Below are 12,466 nucleotides of genomic sequence, written 5' to 3'. Positions count from 1 at the left end.
AGATTGTGCCTCTGAGGCCATTGCTTCTTTGTCCAATGCAGCACTTTAACTCTGCTATCCCATTCACAAATAAAGTATGGCATTTTAGTGTACCCACCCTGTTGCCCCAACAACATAAATAACACTTTTAAGTCAACACATAGTTGCCATTGGTGATCTTGATATTTGATTTTCTCCAGAAGCAACTTTAGATTGTCATAAGTTTCTTTTAAGTAGACTGAATGAGCAACTGGCACAGATGTGTACTTATCTCCATTTTACAAGAGAACACCTTTTAAACTAGTCTTAGAAGAGTCTATAAATAGTCTCCATTCACTAGGAACATATGATGGAGCTCCTAAGGCACTTATTAAACTAGCGATATCACTGCAATATACGAGAGGACCTTCTTGTGAAAAATACTGTATAAACTCCCTTTCATGATTTCTGTACCAGGAAAATGATGTACCTGGAGCAAGTTCTTCACTTGAAGTCTGGATCCCAGAATTTTAGCAGCATACTTTGGAAGGCCTAAGTCCCTTACTAAATCATTCAGTTCAACTTGCATGAATTGCTGTGGCGTTAAAATATTTTCTGGTTGATAACATTCCTCTTCACTAACCTCTTTAGCTTCTGCTTCGGTGGAAGAAGATGTGGACTCCAAAGTTTCTGGTGGAGGTTTTACAGGCAGATCAGGGCCATGCAGAACCGGTCTTATGGCTGACGGTAGATCTGAATATTTGATGTCCTTTTTTATTTTTTTAATTGTAACCTTTAACGTCACATACACAAAAGTAACATTCGACATGGCTTACTGGCTCGCACCCCACCATAGGAATAGCAAATGGCAAGCGCACTTTTTTCCCTTGACTCCATTTTCTAAGATGTTTAACACATGTATGGAATAATTTATGCGGTGCCCACAAATTATCCTGATCGCCTAGTTTTATGTCAAAGTATACATAATGATTTTTTTACAAAATCGGTAATATTTCACCTCTGCTTTACAGGAACAAAACAACCACACATGTAACAAAATATGTCGGGACTGTTTATACACTTTCTGGTTGCCATACTAAAAGAAAACTAACACACAATGAGAGCTCACGACGGTTTTAACAGGAGCACTGTGACCGCATAAGGGATGTGCCACTTATATAAGCTCTGTGGTTGCATGGACTGTACAAACAAGTGAGTACATGCCCAGACAAGTTTAACCCGTAACTACACACAGGAGTCTCCCAGACTCCACTCGGAAAATAAAATTCTGGGAATCACAGATGGGCTGGAAGAGCGAGGTGGGAGGCCATCTACCTTCCTGGGTCAAAGTCGGCTACCTTGCAGTGTATGTAGTTACAGGTTAAACATGCAAATCTCTTGTATTCGAGGCAAATATTTGATACAGATTACAAATATATGGGTATAAAACTTGTAAACCATTGCAGAAACTATAGTTATGTACACATTTGCATATAATACCTTATATAATATTTTGTTAATGAATTGTGAAAAATCTTTACGTAATAGAAACAAAATGAACTTCGGTTTAGTAATCAGTAAAAATGCATAAATAACTGCCACATACTTTTATTCAAACCCCAGATACACTGTAAACCAGTGTAATTAGTTCTTTACTTTTCACTTCTATTAATAACAGAAAAATAAAAATTTAAATTAAGTTTAAGAAATCAAATATGGATATGTAATGCATTGCATACATTACATATCCATACTTGTTTTTCCTGTGAACTTTGAAAATTCATCTGCTAGTATCTAAAGTAATGCCTTCAATTAGGAAGAACTATAAATAAGCAAGTTAATATGAAAATTTCTCAAGAATTTATTTTCTTAAGAGGAGAGTAATATGTCATTTCTGTAACACTGAACAATAATTTTTAATAGAAATATGGTGGATTAGTGTTTTTAAAGCTGATTTTGTTTGTGTAGCCTATTTTTTACTACCAAAATATTGCAAAAAATTTCATATTTTAGTTTTCAAGTACTTAGATTTTGGTCTATTTGTTCATATTAGTTGGACTGCTAATTGAGAAGTTTGGAATATTAGTTTCCAAATCTTGCCACAGTGGTTGGTTTCAGCAGTTCCTAGATTATTCTATCACAGACAGATTATATAAAACAAACATCCCATAAGTCAACCAGTAGGAGTTATTTTTATTTATTTTTTTTTTTTTGATTTGGTAGTTGTTGGCGCATCGGCTTCTGTGGCCATATTGCACCTCCCATGGTTTTTGCAGTACTTTGATCCAAGCCCGAGGCGGGAATCGAACCCGCGACCTTTGGGTTGCCGGGCAGGTACTTTACCCACTCGGCTAGCCCGGTCGGCAGTAGGAGTTATAAGTGTGTGAGCTAACACTGATACATAAACTACAAGAGCTCAATAAACTTGTGCTCTTCTTATACTTTTTGATGTCTACAGATGACCTGCTTTAAAAATGTCACGTCAGTATATTAATTCATCAGACAGTTTTATTATTATTATTATTATTATTAGCCATATGGCACAAGGAAGACTGAGGCTTTTACTGCACTAGACAAAAAAAAAAAAAAAAAAAAATTCGAGAGAGAGAGAGAGAGAGGGAAGGAAGGAAATCACCAAGAAAGAGAAGAATGATGATAATATATAGTTCAGGACTCTGGGTGTGCAAATCATACTAACCAGATGTGAGCCCCTGTGGTTGTATTAGCACTAGTAGTGCTAATAATAATAAAAAGGCATATGATGTAAGAAAGCAAGCTTATAAAGCCAGCTGGCCATCCACTCCAAAATTTGTCAAGTTCTTCCTTGAATTTATTCAAACTGCCTACATCCACAACAATACATGGAAGCTTGTTCCACCAATCAAAACCTGCTGGCTGAAGGCAGACCTCCACGCTTCTATCCTACAACCACCCTTCAATTTGAATTAATGCACCCTTATGTGTGCAGTCTGAGCAATCAGAACAAATCCATCAGCACTGAGCTTGCTCAGTCCAGTCAAAGCCTTAAACACATCAATCAGATCACTTTGCAGGTGTCTAGTCACAAGACTGAAATCTGCTGAACTGAAGCCTGTCTTGGTAAAACCACCCATTCATCTCATTGCTCTTCTCTGCACCTGTTCAGGCAGATCTACATCCTTCCTAAAATTAGGTTTCCAGACTTGAATGCAGTATACAAGATGTAGCCTAACTATCGCTTTATACAGTGTATAATCACTTCCTTATCCCTGCTAGTAAAGTTCCTTGTATATCATAGACAAAAGCCATGTGCTGTGCTGGCAACCTTTCTGCACTGCTCAGAGATCTTCATACCTGACTGCACAATTATGCCAACCCAGACATTTTCATTTTCCACTAAGCTCAATGTAGTTGCACACTGTTGGTAAGTTAATCTGGGATTACTAGCACCCAGTACCTTGCATTTGTCAATCTTCAACTGCGATTTCTCAGCTCACATGCCTAATTTTGTTTTTAAATCTTGTTTCAGTGTCTTCTCTTGATTACTGTCATTAACCTGACTGCCAACCTTTCTATTATCTATAAACTAATACATTAAACCCAATATATCTTCATCAATTTAATTAATAAATACAGAAATCGACAATAGGCCAGGCACATAACCTTGCAGGACACCACTAATAATATATCATTCCAGGGGCTCATATCTGGTGAGTATGGGCCTGGCACACCCAGGATCCTGAGCTGGACATCACCATTCTTCTCTTTCTTGACGATTCCCTTCTCTCTCTCTCATCTAACACAGTTGCCACACTGCTCCAATTAAAAACAATCTTTTATGCGTAACAGTATCAAAAGCTTTCCTGAAGGTATATGATATCAAAATAATTGGTTATGTTTGCAGTAAATACACAATTAAATTGTGCCACAATTAAAAAATGCGCTGGTCCCACAGGAACTAGTAGTTGTTGGTGACTATTGTCAGGGAAACGGAGAACATGCTTTGTAAAAAGGATACGTGGAACAGGACCAGGGTATGTCTGCCAGGGCAAAGGTTGATGACGATGTACAGCGGATATCATCTTTTAAGGGCACAAAAGGTGATATAGTTGCACACGTTAGCACTAATAATATTAAGAGTAGGAGACCGGCAAAATTACTTAACAAGTATAGGTCATTGTTGAAAAAAAGCCGTGAATTAGGGTTGAATTTGAAATTGTCTGCAATTCTGCCCAGACACGATAGGAGGGAGTATATGATGAGAGCCTTGTCGATCAATTCGGCCCTGGAGAGATTGTGCAAGGCTCAAGGGGTAGAATTTTTTTCTGCCTGGTCTGTACTTGTTAACAGGAGAGACTGCTTCTACAGGGATGGGATACACTTAAATAGAAAGGGTGCAAGAATATTTGCTGATGCTATCGAGGCAGTGTTAGGTGGGTCGGAAGACTGCTAGCTTGGAGGGGGGGGGATACAAACACTAATAGATTAACAGTAGCCACTGGCAGAGGTGAAAGTGATTTTTGCACTGCTTCTATTGGAATTAGCAGCACCCTGGAAAACAAGATGCAGGATATTTCAGAGACTGCTGGGAGTCATTGCGGTACAAGTAAACACACGAGTTGTGTTAGGATAGCTAAGAATAGGAACAGGTGCATGTATACTTGTGTGTACACCAACATTAGGAGTTTGGTAAATAAATTTGATGAATTTGAAGTATTGCTCAAAACATAAAAGGCAGATATTGTTGGGATATCAGAGACGTGGTGTCACACAGATATAAGGAATGCAGAACTGGAATTTGGGGTGCAACATCTACAGAAAGGATAGACAGGATAGGAAGGGAGGAAGGGTTATGCTATTAGTTAAGAAACACATAAAATCCAAGGAAGTGAAGCCAGTCGACATAGCTGAACAGTGCAGTGTCGAGTCAGTTTGGTGTGACATAAGCATTGGGAGATCAAAATTGAGAGTAGGCTATAGGCCATAGTGTGCTATAGGCCTAATGACTCTGATGAGTATAATAAGAAACCGTACAGGGAAATAGAGTGGGCCAGTAAATCAGAGTCTTATAATGGGGGATTTTAATTTCCCAGATATTGAATGGAATTTGTGGGTTGGTCACTCACACACTAGCAAAGCTTTTGCGGATTTATTGGACGACTGTTTTCTGCATCAGCATGTTCGGGAGGCAACTACAGGGAGTAATACTCTTGATCTGATTATCAGTAGTGATTCTTCATGCATTAAGAATCTGCAGATAAAAGAACCACTAGGTGGCAGGGATCATAGTGTGCTGTAGCGGGATTTACTCAGAGGTAACTACCATCGGGGGTAAAGAAAAGGGTTTTTGCTTTCGTAAAGGCGACTACGGTAGTCTGAGACTGTATTTAAATTCTATACGGTGAGACCAACTGATGATGTTACCAACAGCAAATTCAAAATGGAAGGCATTCAAACTTATCTTGGAAGCTACTAGGCTTTTGTTTGTTTGTTATTTTGGTTTATAGGAGCATTAGCTACTAAGGCCATATTGCTCTTGGGATATGCGGTGGTCATTCCCTGACCTGTCCGCATCCTCTGTATTTGGTGGTCTCGGGCTCAAACCGAGGTCTAATCAAGAAGGGTGTGCTACGCACTGCTGCTCCTGCCCACCTGGCTACGGAGGCACCTCTACTAGGCTTTACCTGCCAACTAAGAAATATTGTTCAAGGTTTAGGCCTAAATGGATGTCAGATGAACTAATGAGACATATGGCAGAGAAGAAAAATGCGTGGGATACATATAAATTAATGGGTGACATGGAAGCCTATGATAGATATTGGCTGGTCTGTAACCAAGTCACAAAGGAGATTAGGCAGGCAAAGGCAGATTATGAGAAATCCTTGGCAAAGGATGCAAAGAAAAACAGAAAAGAGTTCTTTACCTATGGAAACTCTAGAAGAAAATGGATGAATCAGATTGGTCCACTGAATATTGATGGTTCAACAGTTGAGGATCCTGCTCAGGTGGCTAAAAAACTAAACGGGTATTTTGCATCTACATTCACACATGAGGAGTTATTCAGGAAGAGGAATGCCAGAGGTGAAGTAAACTCTGGTAGTGAGCTAGATGATTTTGTAATAACTGAGAGGAAAGTGGAGGAGAAATTGTTGAGGATAAACATAAAAAAGGCACCTGGGGTGGATGGGATCTATCCAGTTATATTAAAGGAGGCAGCAAAGGAAGTAAGCAAACCCTTAGCCATAATTATGAGAACTTCTTTGGACTCAGGGGAGGTACCCATAGACTGGAGATATGCAAATGTTACCCGAATTCACAAAGGAGGATCAAAGGCTGACACAAGTAATTATAGACCTGTGAGTTTAACTTCTGTTCCAGGAAAATTAATGGAGGCACTGATTAAAGAAGCACTGCAGGATCATCTAGACAAGACTTCATTTATAGCTCGGACACAGCATGGTTTTGTTAAGGGAAAGTCTTGCCTGACCAATTTCATTGGATACTATGATGCAGTCACAAAAGAACTGGATGAAGGGAATAACTTTGATATTATATATTTGGATCTTAGAAAGGCTTTTGATACTGTTGCACATGGAAGACTGCTGCACAAATTGGAGCAGTGTGGCACTGGAGGCAAATTGCTGCTATAGATAAAGGGATGGTTGAGGGGGAGAAGATAGAGAGTGGTAATCAATGGATACTGCTCATCGTGGACTAACTAATGTTATTAGTGGAGTCCCTGAGGGTTCAGTGTTGTGTCCATTATTGTTTTCTGTATTTATAAATGATATTGATGATGGTATATCAAGCTTAATGTCCAAGTTTGCAGATGATACAAAGGTAGGCAGGGTTGCTAAGGACACTACTGATGCTATGCTGCTGCAACAGGATCTGGAAAGGTTGAGCGGATGGGCTGAGAGGTGGCAAATGAAGTTTAACATTGACAAATGTAAAGTACTACATATGGGAAACAGTAACCCCAGAACAACGTATCAACTCTGTGGTACTACACTGACAGTGGTAGAGAATGAAAAGAACCTGGGGGTAATTTGTGCAGGCAGATATGAAGTTCTCTGAGCAGTGCAGACCGGCTGCAAGAGTAGCTCATGGTGTCTTGTCAATGATATATAGGAATTTTTCCAGCAGGGATAAGGAGGTGATTATTCCCTTGTATAAGGCAATGGTCAGGCCACACCTTGAGTTCTGTATACAGGTCTGGAGGCCTCATTTCAAGAAGGATATAGAGCTGCTGGAACGAGTACAGAGAAGGGCAACAAGATTAGTGAATGGAACAAAGGGTTGCTCTTACAAAGAAGGGCTTAAGTTTTGCAAATTACAGTGTCTGGAGATTAGACACCGGGGAGGTGATCTGACTGAGGTATATAAAGCCTTGAATGGTTTGAGCATGGTCAATGTCAATGGGATTCTTCCTCTTGCTCAGAATAATCATCTGAGAGTGCATAAATTCGAATTGAGGAAAGACAGATGTAGGATAGATGTGTGGAAATTTGCCTTTAGCCAGCGGGTAGTTGGTTGGTAGAACAGACTTCCACCCCTTGTTGTGGAAGTTGACAGCCTAAATAAATTTAAGGCTGAGCTGGACAAGTATTTCAAATAAACGGAGGGATGAAATGGGTGTGGGTTTTTTTTTTTTTTTTTTAGCTGATGCTGCATAAGCTTACTTTCTTGCATCATATGCCTCTACTAATGCTAATGGTAAATTTGATAGCTGCCTTTAACATTCCTATTAAAAAGAAAGCATATTTACTTTATACTTTCTGATCACCTACTCTGCAGCCAAATTAATGATCAGAACAAGAAGTTGGTCCTTCATATATGCTGCATTAATTGTGCAGCATAATTATTATTATTAGCCATATGGTACAAGGAAGCCTGAGGCTTATGCTGCACCAGCCAAAAAAAATACCCTGAGAGAGAGAGAGATAATTAAAGGAATCACCAAGAGAGAAGAATGATGATATCCAGCTAAGGACCCTGGGTGTGCCAAGCCCATACTCACCAGATGTGAGCCCCTGGGGGTATAAGGAACTGGAAGCTTGGAGTTCCTTCAAGAAAGATTGTGAACATTTTTTAACAAACAACAGAACAGAGAACTGTAAAACCTTGACTGAGAATTTATTAAGCTGCAAAATCTGTTGAAATACTTCTCTAAGAATACACTCACTCCATTACCATTTAGATGTTTTCCCAGATAACCTTTTACATGTTAGATGAATATTTCCATCAAGTTATTGCCAACATGTATAAAGATTACTACGGAAGGCCCAGTATGACAGAAGACATTTGTTGATCAGAAACCACTGATCAGGGAGACATCTGATAATTACAAAAGAAAATGTGAACAAAAAAACAATATTGACACCATTTATTGTAATACTTGTTTCACATTTCAATAAAAGTAACTTGCATTCCTCTCTAAATCTGCCAGTTCTCTAAATCTAACGCAATATCTAAGTTCAAATTTGGACTAAGCCCCTCAAAATCCATGAACTGTATTATATTTCGGGAGAAAAAAAAAATATATATATATATCAAAAGGTTAATATTTACTGTCCAGTGTAATTGGTGAACAAACACCACATGCATTGCCAAATTTTCGTAATGTGGAGGGTCCAGTGCACATAAAATTAAAAGCTAAAAAACTTCACTTCGTAAAACATTTCGCACCCTCCCCCATCTTCCAGAACATGTGTAAATAAATAAGTTTGATATAACGCACTTTAGGTTTGAGTATGCCTACTTTTACAAATTAATACATTTAATCTTTAAAGAATTTAAATAAAATGCGTTTTGCCACTGGATTAGTGGATGGTTTGTCCATATTTCGTTTAAAAAAAAAAAAACTGATTCACAAAACAACACGGAGGTTGTTTTACAGGAAGGTAAATAGCGGGGAGGTTTTTTTTTTTTTTTTGCTGATGCTTGCTTTCTTATATCGTATGCCTCTACTAATACTAATACGCACCTCCGAAAACAACCAATTTTTTTCCCCAAGAGGAAGGGGCGCACGCTGCAGACTTTGGGAGGCCTTTCTTTAGAATAACTGCATGTTTCTCCCCTACCCCGTGAGACTTTGTCGCCCTAAAGCAATAAATTCGGCCTTCGTCACTTATCATGTACACAGTAATAAACCGCCTTCAATCTCTTGAAATCACTAAATTAAAAATTTGCTGCTTTTTGGGTTTGGTTTATAAGTTTCTTGTGTGGCTGACAACTGAATAATGAAAATAGTATGACTAGCCAGGAGTGAATCGTTAATGTGGGGCATTTTGGAAAATATTTTCAATTCCTTTTCGAATCAATCTTTCGGAGGAGTTGGATTATTCGTCACCCCTTGCTGAAAAAATACTGTTTTTCAGTTTAGAATATTTTTGTATGGATTTTAGTGAGAGAAAAAGAAAATGGGATTATCTTTCCCAGGATACTTCACCCCCCACCTCTTTTCACCGGCAACAATATATATAGTAATACACTATACTCGAAAAATTAACATTTTCATTTTCCCCTAAATTCGCTTGCTACTGTACACAAGAGTACTACTCGGTGAAACTGTGTATCCCAGATCGTCCGGAATGTTATTTCTAATTTCGGACAAGGCGCCAACAATTAATAAAATGTGAAACAGACGGAACAAATTTCAGGATACGGTAATATTTAAAAATAATTTAAAATACCATTTCAGCAATTTTTTAAACCTAAAAATAAATAAAAGACGGCTGGATTTCATCTCCTATTCTACTCACCAACAATGATATACAGTAAATTCAATCAAGAGTCCGACTTGATTTCAGACTAATTCCAAGTTGCAGTTTCGCTCATATAATGACCTAGGAATGGTTAGAGCAGTTTGCTCTACGAGCACAATACATTTAAAAATTCAGTGAACGTTATACACGTTCATTGTATAAATATACAAAAACATAAAAACAGGAGATAAAGATAACATAATTAAGAAACCAAACATAATTTTCATGTAAGTAAATAAAAAACGTATCGTAGTGGTTTCAAAAGAAAATATAATGGGCCGACTCCAACAAATTCACATTCCCCACAACGGTAGATTGTAAAACCGCGCAGTACAATCATCAGTCTGCACGTGTAGCACAGTGCTGTCGTCCTTCCCACAACGGGTGGAAAATGCCTAGGTTCGCATCCCGTTGATGACGCAAGGAAGTTTTATGGGTTTTTTCACTCCATGGCTGAGCTACTCGGTCTCGCACGAAGGTAACAAGTTTTTTTCCCCAGAAACTGAATTTTTCGTCCAGTAAAAACAGGCAAATCGTCCAAACAACACAAGCAATTTACAGACACAATACACATTTAACCCCAGGGGTTCACATCTGGTGAGTATGGGCTTGGCGCACCCAGGGTTCTGAGCTGGATATCATCATTCTTCTCTTTCTTGTGATTTCCTACTACTTTTCTCTCTCTCTCAGGGTAATTCAGAATTATTATTTTTTTTTTTTATTATTATTTTTTTTTTTTTTTTTTTTTGGCTGGTGCAGCATAAGCCTCGGACTTCCTTGCACCATATGGCTAATAATAATAATAATAATATGGGTATAACGGCTCACCCGTTAAGTACGGGTAAGCCTAATATAATAGTAGTACAATTACCAGAGGTGGATATACATTCCAAGGCCTTGAGAGGGGCCCTACTAATGTGTTGACATGGTCATATGTGAAATTTGCAAAACTAATATATATTTTCCCACAATCAGAAAACCGTTATATCTTTCCAATCCGATATCCCTTTATGTCGGGTGGCTTTGGACTGGCCGCGGACATTTTTGGGATCCGGCTAGGGGGAGGTTGAATTGGGGATACATTCAGTTTGGTTTAATGAGATATATTTATGTGGTTTGCAATCACTTCCGTATACTGTATATATACAGTAGTTAAGTTGCTAGCCATCCCTGTGTAATAATACACTGGTGTTTATATTTCAAATTATTATTTTAGGATTGCCCGTAATTAAATACATTAACCCGTATTTGTGTCTGTAAATTGCGTATGTTCTATGGTTGATTTGCCTGTTTTGCTGGACGAAAAAACCCCCGTTACTGGGGCAAAAAACCTTGCTATCTACGCCTGAGACCAACTAACTCAGCCACGGAGTGAAAAAAAGCCCATTAAAGTTCCTCGCGTCATCGACGGGATTCGAACCAGGGCCTTTTCCACCCGGTGTGGGGAGGACGGTGACGATACCACTGTGCTACACGCGCAGACTAATACACTGGTGTGCAAAATGTAAGCACCAATACTATTTCTAAAGGTTACAACCATAAAATCACACGAAACAGCCTGTGGCTATTTGCATAACTGTGGCCGTTCAGTAGAAAGCTGGTACACGTGTAAAAATATGAATCCTGATGAGAGGGCTCACATAAACAGATAAAAATAGCAGTTCAGCAGTTAAGAGCAAATTACAGAATTCTGAACACGATTGTTACAGTCGTTCAACTGGTTTTATACAGTGCTACAGACAACGAAGTGGCCAGTAGAAAACAGCTGAATGACTTTACCGGGAGCCGAATAATTCGGAAGCGCGAGGAAGGTCAAAATGGTTGTGGTAAGAGGGCGGACATTAGACACTAGGATCCATTGCTACACAGGACGCAGGATATCGCGGTTCACTGTAGCCAGGGGACTCCACAAAGGTGGACTGTGTGCCCAACGGCAGTAGGCTGTGTCCCTTTAACACATGCCACAGGTTTTGAATGTTTCAGTTGTGTGTTTCCTTGAAATTTTGTCAGTTTAATCTGCAATGTTGGTTTGTAAAATTAAACAAGTATTAAAGGGTTATTACCTGTTCTTGAAAAGTTGAAATTTAAACTGCGTTTCTTGAAGTGTTATCAAGTTTATTTGCAATCTGTTATTTTCTCAAACCTCTGTATATGTTGATTTGTAAAACATATTTAAGACTTAAAATTAAGCAGTTGTTTAACGATTAAAACGTTATTTTTCTCTCTAATACTAAACAATCACACAGACACAGATAATATTCGCAAAAAATAATAATTTTTGTTGGGTGTATCCAATAGACAAATTCCAAATAAGATACCAGTAAGCATATATATTTTTTGCTTCACTACCAACAGAATCTGAAATTCATGTCCATCAATATAATTCTCACTCACATTTTTTTTTTCACAGAGCACATTTTTCTGTCCCTCTTCCACCTAGTTAAACGGGAAAGCGTTAAATAATTCCGGCAGAATTACTTAACAAATACAGGTCACTGTCGAAAAAAAGCCGTGAATTAGGGTTGAATTTGAAAGTGTCTGCAATTCTGCCCAGACACGATAGGAGGGAGTATATGATGAGAGCCCTGTCGATCAATTCGGCCTTGGAAAGATTGTGCAAGGCTCAAGGGGTAGAATTTTTTCGGCCTGGTCTGTGCTTGTTAACAGGAGAGACTGCTTCTACAGGGATGGGAAACACTTAAATAGAGAGGGTGCAAGAATATTTGCTGATGCTATGAGGCAGTATTAGGTGGGTTGGAAAA

General features: G+C 38.7%; 1 protein-coding gene across 1 annotated transcript in view; it reads right to left on the bottom strand.

Moving 5' to 3' along the window:
- The window catches only part of LOC150091453 (uncharacterized), a 149,223-nt gene extending 140,190 nt beyond the window's left edge, over positions 1–9,033 (bottom strand). The window contains exon 1 of the mRNA XM_090390379.1: positions 8,924–9,033. The gene's annotated coding sequence lies outside the window, so the exon portion shown is untranslated. The remainder of the gene's footprint in view (positions 1–8,923) is intronic.
- Positions 9,034–12,466: the final 3,433 nt, after the last annotated feature.

The sequence above is a fragment of the Mastigoproctus giganteus genome, chromosome 1 (genome assembly GCF_048544385.1).
Source record: "Mastigoproctus giganteus isolate SK-2022 chromosome 1, ASM4854438v1, whole genome shotgun sequence".
Taxonomy (NCBI): Eukaryota; Metazoa; Arthropoda; class Arachnida; order Uropygi; family Thelyphonidae; genus Mastigoproctus; species Mastigoproctus giganteus.
This window is presented reverse-complemented; position numbering and strand designations above follow the sequence as displayed.